The following is a 10,519-nucleotide window of genomic DNA, read 5'->3' as shown; positions in this document are numbered from 1 at the left end:
GTCTGCCCTCACTCGGAATCCAAACTCCCAAACTTCCACTTCCACCAGACCAGTGGAGGCTCCCCCTTTTAATACAAGTGAAAAGATTGGTCGAAGCTTCTAGCAAACGTCGCCTCCTTTTCCCATCAGATTCCGTACCACTCCGTGCCAAGGAGACAGCATCGGTTGATCAGGCCTTTGCTATGACTTCGAGAAGGAGCCTGTAGATTCCTCTGATAAGAATCGGTTTCTACTAGCATGCAGAGTGCAGAAAACAAGTGAAAGCAAAACATTCCCTCTTCAGCTCTGCAGCTCCATGCAGGACAGAAAGGCCCAAAGCAAGATGGAATTGAAAAGCAAGATGACATGGGAGCACGTCAAAGGCAATAGTCAGAAAGCAAGGTAAAGTCAGAAAACAGAATGGTCAAAGCCAATAGTAAGAACTCATAATTCTCACCAATGCACAATACAATCACAAATGCAGGCCTTCAAATGCACATCCCTCACGCTCTGCTCTTGGCAAGACTGTTCCACTCAGTAACAGCTCCCACTGAATGACAGCAAGATTACAGAACAGAAGAGAAGCAGGCAAATGCAAGACCATCCTACATTAAGGAACACACTAAAATTAATTAAAATGGTGGTGGTGAGGGTCATCATAGGGTGCCAAAATCACAAGAGTGGCTCATTTATTACAACAGCCCACTTTAGCCCCGGAGCTTCCTGCTCTGTCAGCCCTGCAGAACTCAGGGTACCAGAGGCCCACCTCTTCTGGAGGCCCCTTACTGCCAGTTCCTGGGCTCTAATGAACAGATCAGGGGTTTCTGGGAGTTGGTCTCGTTTCTGAACAACTGAACTATATTGCTACTAACGAAGCTGGCTGGAATAAATACCCACGATGAACAACTATGTGCCGGTGATTTGGCGCCTTCTGGTGACCCCATGCAAAAATCTATGCATTCCCTCTACTGAGATGCAGCTCACTCCCTGTCTTTCACAGTGCAGAGCTATTTTTACACATCATCCTAGTAGCCATTCTTTCACTTTCCTTTTTATCAGACCCAACTTTTCTCCAGTTATTTCTTTTAACTTTGAAATCTGTTCTGTCTCTTTGGACCCCTTGGACTCATCCTCTGCAGGGCCTGTGGTTGTCAGGCTCTGCTGTGCAGTGTAAGAAACTTTGTCCCTTCTTGCGTGGGCTCAAAAACCTTTTTCAGTTGGAGCATTTCCTCCTCGTCAGTCTTCCTGAATGCAGTCCTCAGGCATGATACTGCTCCCTTCGGGCAGAAAAAAACACCAGTAACCTTAATGTCCTTTTATATTGTAAAATTAGTGCTTATTCTCACCTGCATAATTCTGATACTCACTACATGTTAGCATGCTGTACAGAGCAGCAGAAGGGGGACGCATTTTGTTTGTACACCTTTCATATTCTCTTCAATCAAACACTTACAATTCATGGGTTAAATAAAGTACGTGTGTCTAGGTTTGTGGAATTGCGCGGGAAATCAAACAGAAGAAAACAAAGTAAGCCATGTTTTTTCCGCTCATGTTTGTTTTGTTGATTGTAACTTTTGAGAAGACCCCCATACTTCCATTCCAGACGTTTGGTCGCTGAACTGACACTACAAGCCCCTTAATGCAAAGTGCAAGCTATTAAAAGAGCTGCGCTGGTTCAACACAGCACGGGCTCTTAAACGTCCCACTAAAATCAGAGCAGACATAGTTCTATTTCAAGTATATTGGATAAAAGATTAACATTTACCTTTATTAAAAACAAAACCTGGCTTCTCTAGGTGGCTGGGAAGAGTTTGACAGGCCAATGTTTTGAGTGTTTAATTACTCATTCGAACGATGATAGACAAGCCTTGGCACTCTGGCAGCCAGTGGAAGCAGAGGGTGGTAAGTTATTTTCCAACGACAAAGCAGGCTTTACACTTCTTCCAAAGGGTAGAAGAGGCTTGGATTGGATGGTGGGAACAGAAGGGAGAAAGACTTTTTACGTTTTTTCTGCTACCACAGTCAGTATGTTGGGCGAGGAGAGAGGGGTTTTACTTGGTAGATGGTTGGAGGACACAGTTGAAAGCTGATCTTAGCGTCATTGATGGGAATGCATGGTAGTGGGTATGTCATCTTTATTATTTGAATATTACAAGCAGGCATGGGACAAATACAGATTACGCCAGAGTCCTTCTACGATATTGATTGACACAGAATTATCACTAATAGCACAGTTACATTCACTCACATAATTAAAAGTACTTAATTTGGGGGGGGACATACCATCACAAGAGCGTAATTAAGGGATGCAAGCGGCTGCTCGCGCTCACTATTCCTGTTCTGTTGCATTAGCGCAAATTTGGTGCGCTAAATGCATCTTCGTGTCCTTTTTAGACGAGAAGGAGCATTTCTGCACTAAATGCATATTTCCTCTGGTGTAATTCCACATAATCTCACGGGTAATTCTGCGTGATTTCACTACACAGATTTACACGAGTTACGCCAACCCTAATTACTAGTATCACAATGAGGTTTGCGACTTTAAAGGATCTTTTATATGTGCCCTCCTTAACATGGCAGCTGGAGGGACTGGGCACATCTGTTGAAGGAAATGTATTGTAAACATGAGTGGAAATGCTGACTCAAGTCAAGTCAGGGACATTTGTATAGCGCACACATCACTCCAAGAGTCTCATGGCGCTTGCAGACGGCTCTGAAAAAAGATGCTGGCTTAGTTATCAAATATGATTAGAAGTGAAGCTAGAGGATCTCTAGTCTCATCCCTTTTGAGGCACACATGTTGTTGTCTTTCCTTTTGGAAAAAGACTTCCACTTCGTTATTTCTGGTGCATAAATGTCTTTTTTTATTCCTTTGATTTTAACACATGGTTTTCAGTTTCGTTTCATTTGTGCATGAGTTTTAACCATATACACTTCAGGCAATGTCATTTTAACGTATCCAATGCATTTCGGGCATTTCATTCATGCCCTTCATCAGGGAATCGACACTGCAAATATAATATAGTAAAAATTACAATAATGTTTATCATAATCGTTATAAACAACATCATTATACAGTCTTTGCGCTATGTGGAACTTTAAACAATGAAAAACAAAACGTGATAAGAACAATTATTAATACCAAGGGGTGTGTAGCATCCTCTCTCTCTGATTCACACTGTATATATGAGAGATTTAACAAAGTACTCAAAGAAACCATCTCTTGGGCTAAAGGGGTGGGCCTCAATTGGAAAGAACAAGTTCTCAAAAAAGTTGAAAATTATAGATTCACTCCTCACTCCTCCACTGGTAAATCGCCCTTTGTCCTTTTTAGGGGTAGGTCCCCTTGTACTTTGTTGGAACCAACATGGGTAAGAGATTTGAGCGATGAAATTGCTAGTTGTTCCAAAGATGGTGATTCGAGTAATGAACTTAATTGGTGAGAGAAAGAGATTTTGAAATCCTCCAACAGAAAACTCTATTTCGATTCCAAGCATGCTGTTAAAGCAACGCCTGTGAAGGTTGGTGACATGGTAGTTGTTAAACTTCCTGGTAAAAAAATCAAATTCTCTGAACCAATAAAAGTAATAAAAGTCTTTAAGAATGCTGTGAGGACTTTAGACCATAGACTATGGAACTTAAATAGAATTTGTGTCTTATCTGGTAATCACCAGTCTCCTGCTCTTGAGCTTAAAATGGATGCTGATGGCTCCCGACTTGACACAAATCATGAAGTTCCTAAGGTGTGTCGACATTCTTCCAGGACCACCAAGAGACCTTCTCATTTAAAAGACTATGTTTCTTGATGAAAACTTTGTTGTTTACCTATTGTTTTACAATTTTATTTGTTCCTCCTTTTGCTAGGTTTTTTTTTTTTTTTTTTATGGGGGGAAGATGTGTAGCATCCTCTCTCTCTGATTCACACTGTATATATGATGTCATGTGTTCTATTTGGTTGCCACAGCTACTAGAATGTATCTTTACAAGCTGTGAGCAGTTTGACTTTGAGCTTGGATGAGATCTGGATGTGTCTCCTTTTATCTCCAATAAACCTGAGCTCCATCTCAACTCAATCCTGTGTCTGCTGCTTTCTTATCAAGAACCAGGATCTTACAGGGTTCCCTGTGTATGTACGTGCATATGTGATATGAGAAAATAAAAACGATGTGTCACTTACAAGCCTTTCGTTGGGGATTTTTTACATCTGTAAAGAGACAGTAAGAGCACAGTCAGCAGTGCTTAAAGAGCGTTTCCGTAGAGCGCTCGGGATGTTAAATCTGTCGGCTATTATAGACTAACCTGAGGTGTTGGTTTGGCGTGTTCGGGTCAGTTGACAATCTCCGGAAACAGCGGCACAGACGGGTTCCGGCCGCGCTTTACTGTTTTGAAAAGATGCCGGTCATGTGACCAGTCATGTGACCATAGACATGGTCGATAGACTATGGGAATCATGTTTTCTCGCAGAGGAATAATGTTAGGTACGGGCTGTAAAGTTACCAATGGGTGACGTGTTAAGGGCATATGAGTATAAGGGTGGAAATGTTTATAGTTAAGGGTGGACGGGGGGTTGAGAATGAATAATGTGGAGAAGTGTGGCTCAGGGGTTAGAGGCGGCAGACCCTGAAGCTGAGATCGGCCCTGGACCAGGGTTCAATTCCCCGCCTCGGCGGGTCTCGGGCTCAAAAATTCCACGGACTCGATAATTCTCGCTCCGGTGCCTTCTCGACTCACGGGTTCACACTCTGCGACTCTGGGCAATAGCTTGCTTAATCTCCACAACGGCCCCTCGCGGCGGGATGCCTGGCTTTCACCTTGTGGATACCCTGCCGGGGTTATCTCACAGGGGAATACCAGGACGGGTTCCTTAAGCAAGCGCCGGGAAACCCTTTGTGGGTAGCTGTGCGCTATATAAGCTCAAATACATTTACATTTACATAATGCAAGAAAAAATAATGGTAAGGAAATGAATGTGCATAAAGGCCCGAGATTGGACCCTGAGATGTTATACTAAGAATATACGTAGTTCTATGTACTGTGGATGACTATTGTGACGTAGATATGAGGTGGATGTTGGTAAAAAGTGTCTGATGTTAAAATGAACTAACACAGTATACACAAGATTCGGTCATCGGAGCAATCATTTACAGGTAACATGACAATTCAATTCTTTCATTCAAGCCAGATGGCTTTTGTGTGGAAAGTTTTTGGATCCAGTAGTTCTCTCTCCTTAGGAGGTGTTTGGTATTGTCTCTCCCCTCATTTTTCTGAACAGTTTCAAGTACAACAAACTTTATTTGCGAAATATTGTGTTGTTCTTCTACAAAGTGCGATGACAAAGCTGACTTCATGTTTTTCAGTCGTATATTAGATTTATGTTCTGTTAGTCGCACTTTGATGCGACGTTCTGTTTTGCCGACATACATCTTTCCACAAGGGCATCTTATTCCATAGATCAAATTGCTGGTGTCACATGTGGCATTTACCTTAAGTTTAATGGGGTTGCCTTGCCTTGGATGGTTAATGGTATTTCCTCGGATTATACTGTTACAATTGCCACAGTTAAGGCACGGTTTAGTTCCAGAGTATTCTGTGGTCTCAGGGGGTTTGTGTTGTAGAATTTCGCCCAAATTCTTTGCTCTGGTGAATGCAAAAATGGGTGGCTGGTTGAAAATCTGCTTGAAATCTGGTTCAATGTTTAATATTGGCCAATGTTTCAAAATGACTTTTTTGTATCTCTTACTGGCTGTTGAAAATTTTGAAACAACTACAGTCCGTGTTTGTTCAGATTTCTCTTTTGGAGTTAAAAGTTTTGTTCTATTGATTTTGTTGATCCTCCCCTTGGATTCTTCAACCAGTGTTTGAGGGTACCCTCTGTTGATGAATTTATTGGTTATTTCATTGAGTCTTGTGTTGAGGGTGTGTTCCTCAGAAGTGATTCTTTTCACTCTGGCCATTTGTGAAAATGGTAGGTTTCTTATCAAATTGGGTTCATGAAAACTCGAATGGAGTAACATGTTATTTCTGTCTGTGGGTTTAACGTATAGGTCTGTTGTGAATCCTTGTGGTGTTATTGAAACTCTGACATCCAGAAAGTTGACCATGGTGTCTGATATATCCCAAGTTAGTTGGATTTGTTGGTCTAATTTGTTAAATTCAATCAGTTCACTTTGCAATTTCTCCTCTGTGTTTGTCCAAATGATGAAAAGATCATCAATATATCTAATGATCATTTTGAGATTGTCCGTCCATTCTTTTTTGGAAAAAATGTGTTTATTTTCGTACCACTGCATAAAAATATTCGCATACACGGGTGCCGCCGAGTTGCCCATGGCCATTCCAGTGAGCTGTTGATACCATGATTCATTGACTCTGAAATAACTATGGTACAGTGTAAAGTACATGAGTTCCATTAGAAAAGTCTGAAAATCCTGATCGAGATCTGTGTTCATAAGTGCTGCTTCCATGGCTTCTATCCCCATGTTGTGGGGTATGCTCGTGTAAAGGCTACGTACATCAGCTGTGCACAGTATCACTTTTTCTTCTGAATTCCATGGTATTTGTTATAATTTTAGTAGAAATTGTGAAGTATCCTTGACATAGGTTTGCATAGCTTGTACTGTTGGTTGTAAGTATTTGTCAATTAACTGACTTGCCTGAAGTGTATATGGTTAAAACTCATGCACAAATGAAACGAAACTGAAAACCATGTGTTAAAATCAAAGGAATAAAAAAAGACATTTATGCACCAGAAATAATGGAGTGGAAGCCTTTTTCCAAAGGGAAAGACAACAACATGTGTGCCTCAAAAGGGATGAGACTAGAGATCCTCTAGCTTCACTTCTAATCATATTTTCAGACGCCGTTGGACCCTCGACGTCACCTTTAGGAGCACCATAACACAAAGCTAAACCTTCTCATTAAACATCTAACAAACACCAGCTGTGCATCTATCCGAATTGCATTGTATTGGAGTTCTGGACTTTTTGGTTCCGTCCAGAGGTGTCAGGGAACAACACCCAAAGACCCCGGAGTTCCACCTGCCTTGGTGCGCAAATGAACAGAAACACGGGCTTCTCGATGGTGGCGTCAAAGACCAAAGGTTTATTACTGCAGGGACACAGAAGTCACAGAAACTACGCATAGGCAGTAACCAGGAGCCTGTTCCATTTGTACATTGAGGGTTGCTCCTTATATACTAAAAATTGTGCTCCAGGCAAATATTTCACATGTTAGTACATTCCCAAACCTTTGTGTCTCAAACAGTAAATATTTGGCGTTACACAGGAACTGTCGATAATATCTGATGCCAAACATCACGAAGAGGGGTTCCCACTAGTCCATCACAATCCCTTGTCAATATTGCATTCAAGAGCCGGACCGCCTCATCGTAAATTTCGTTACCTCCCCCTAATAAAGGCCCAGAAGGAAAGGAGCAGAGCCAGGTGCAGGAGATAGGAAAGCGGGATAAGAGATGTTTGTGGGTTGTAAATGGGCAAGGCTACCGGCTTCGGCCGCCTAATCATGATCGGGACAATGGACACGAGAACCAGTTCAGGTGGGCTAGCCTCGGGCAGAAGAGGCAGCCTTTGTTGAGTCATGCAGCTACAGCGTGATCTGGTTTAAGGTACACGTGTCGTGAAAGAGGTGAATCTCCGGCTAAGGCTACGTGTCCTTAATCGAAATGAAGTGATCAGAGGTTATTGCGTATGTGAGGGCAAGAAACACAAAATGGCGGACATGATCTAAGATGGATGCCGTGGGTAGATCAGAAATGTGTTCATAACGGGAGTGCTCTTGCTCGTATCGTAGCGAAAACACCAGGATATGCTAAATGGATCATTTGCGGTTCGCTGATACTAATATTATGTATTTCCGACAATATTGAAAACACGGGTTCAAATCGTCACGGAACCTCAGACCCTCCTTTTGCCCTTACATAGGCAATTACTCAGTCTATATCAGAGTCTAGTTCTATACTCATCAGGTTAGTGACATGTTGTTGTATCATCATCCTTTCTCGTGCCTTTTCTCCAATCGCAGGTGATTTCCTAAAACAAGTTGCAGCACAAAGACTACACAAAGCTGGACCACACTGGATAATCAGGCAGCATGAGAATAGGAATACTAAGATGACACCGATGATCATTAGAACCTTCCACCCCCATGCTGAGATCAGAGTCCAAAACCACTCCATAAAGGACCAGTTTCCCTTGTCTATATGTATAGAGTCAGAAATCTTGTGTAGCTTAGAGATCGCCTCGTAGACTGTTGGAGCATTATTAGGAATAAAGACACAGCAGCTCGATTGGATCATTCTGCATACCCCACCTCGATCTGCAAGTATAACATCTAGAACCATACGGTTCTGCAACGTCATGAGTCTATCCGCCTGAAGCTCAGCTGTCAAATTACTAAGGGCACCAGCAGTTTCAGTAATAGTAGATTCAACTACCCGTGTTAGCTGACGTATGTTTCTACTATTGGCCATAGGCCCCCAGAACGGAAGGAAGCCTTTGAAGAAGTCTCCAGCTTCCTGACCAGCAGTATCTTCCTTGCTGAAGACACCTCTCGCTATTCTGGTTCTGTGGTAATCAGATGAAGCAGTGTATGTTGGAGGTAACAATCGAGCAATATAGCATGAACCCGAAAAGTCAGCAGGTAACCATGTATATGCCCGGTCTCGACAAATGAAGTAGGTACCCCTAGCAGTAAGGAAGGCAGGGGAAGAGTTAGCCGGAAACACATAAGTCTCAACGCACTCACTCCTCCCTAGCTGAGCTCTTGGATTTCTCCCGTTACCTTGCAAACAGACCTGACCTCGGTGAGGTACGACCCAGATTGGAGTTGAGCTCTTACGCTTGCTTTCTCCTAAACTAAGGCGATACTCTGAAGTATTCCAACTTAAATACACTCGCAGTTCGTCTCTAGGGTATGATGGAGTGTTATTGACATCCTTGATCATGTCAATAATTCCCTGTACTAAAGCTTTGTTGGCAGAGTTATATCTAGTGGAACGTGGTGGACGTGGAGGATAGGTCTCAAGGGCATAAGCAAAGATGGTTTGAAGGGCCTGAAATGATCCATTGTAGCTGAAAGGCAAAACCAGATAGGGAATACCTTTATCCATAGTGTGGGGTATCAAGCCACACACCCAGCAATCTGTAGTGTTGACTACCAGTTGGTGTTGGTGCAAGAGCTGTACAAAAGTGTTGTTAATGAACTCTGAGCGTCGGGCTTGCTCATGTTCAGGAAACGGGTGAAAAGAGTGTATAGAAGAAACAGTAGAAGTAGCAGGATCAAGGGGAGGTACTGTAGTAACTGGCACAAAAATCAGATTTATACTAAAGACGATTCCACCCACCAATGTTGCTAAAATAATCAAAAATGTAACGGCACATTGCATCAAAAAGCATTTGCTACGAAGAATTCTATAAAGTCTGTTTCTGCGAACATAAATCACATTTTCTCGTTGCAGCGCAGGAAGCTCCATCTTCTACAATCCGCTCGCGACCACTGATGATGTGTACGTAGATGAAAATGCCTCTATCAGCCCTGGGAGTTCCCAGAACCAACAGAAAGATCGACCTTGTGTCAGACCCCTGCAGATTCAAACTAGGCACACAGCCACGACCCTACGGCTACCCAGACGGCAAGGCAATTTAAAAACAATAAACAATAGCAAACTTCCTGGCTGAAGGCAAATGTTCAATATATCAAGATCACAATATGCAGTTGCCTGCTTTATTTGTCCATTTTACGTTTTCTCAAGTTGTATCTCTGCTTCGCAGGTACTGTCTGATCGGAAAATAGTGTATCTCTAGCAGCTGTTGCAGTGTTTAAGTTCGCAGATAGCAAAGTTTCTTCTGATGTTGGAGACAAATGTTCAGTGTTCAAAGTAGTCTTTTCAGGAGGAGAGTCATGTTTTGAAGTGTCAGTAATCAATTCGGCATCGCTGAAAGAGATGAACTTCGGTGTGCTTTCAGATTCGGAGGCACCAATTCCCTTCTTTACCCAGTCGTCGTAAGGGAGCGGCAGGGGTACACGCTTAACATGAGACGCGTGTACCCAATGCTTGCGGCCAGCTACACGAACTGCTGTCCTCGTTGTCAGTAAGATCTGGAAGGGCCCCACAAATCTTGGTTGAAGGTTCTTCGTCCTCGCGAAGTTCTTGATGACAACCAGATCTCCTGGTTTCAGCTGATGCCCTGGACTCTCCGGAGACTTTGGCAAAGCATCGAAAACCTGTTGATGAATAAGACTCAATTTAGCAGTCAAGTCGTAAAGGTAATCTATCAACATAGGATATTCTAGAGAGTTAAATTCCTTAGGCCTTGGCACGCCCCAGATATTTGCTGGGCGGCCAAAGACTATCTCGTATGGGCTAAGCCCCACTCTAGAATGTACAGTTGCTCTTGTTGATAACAAAGCCAAAGGAAGTGCGTCTGGCCAGGCTAAACCCGTGGATGCTTGTATTTTAGCTATCTTCAGTTTGAGGGTGCCATTGTAACCCTCCACTAAACCAGCTGACTGAGGATGGTTC

The sequence above is a fragment of the Lissotriton vulgaris genome, chromosome 7 (assembly GCF_964263255.1).
Source record: "Lissotriton vulgaris chromosome 7, aLisVul1.2, whole genome shotgun sequence".
Lineage (NCBI taxonomy): Eukaryota > Metazoa > Chordata > Amphibia > Caudata > Salamandridae > Lissotriton > Lissotriton vulgaris.
Note: the sequence above shows the minus strand (reverse complement) of the source record.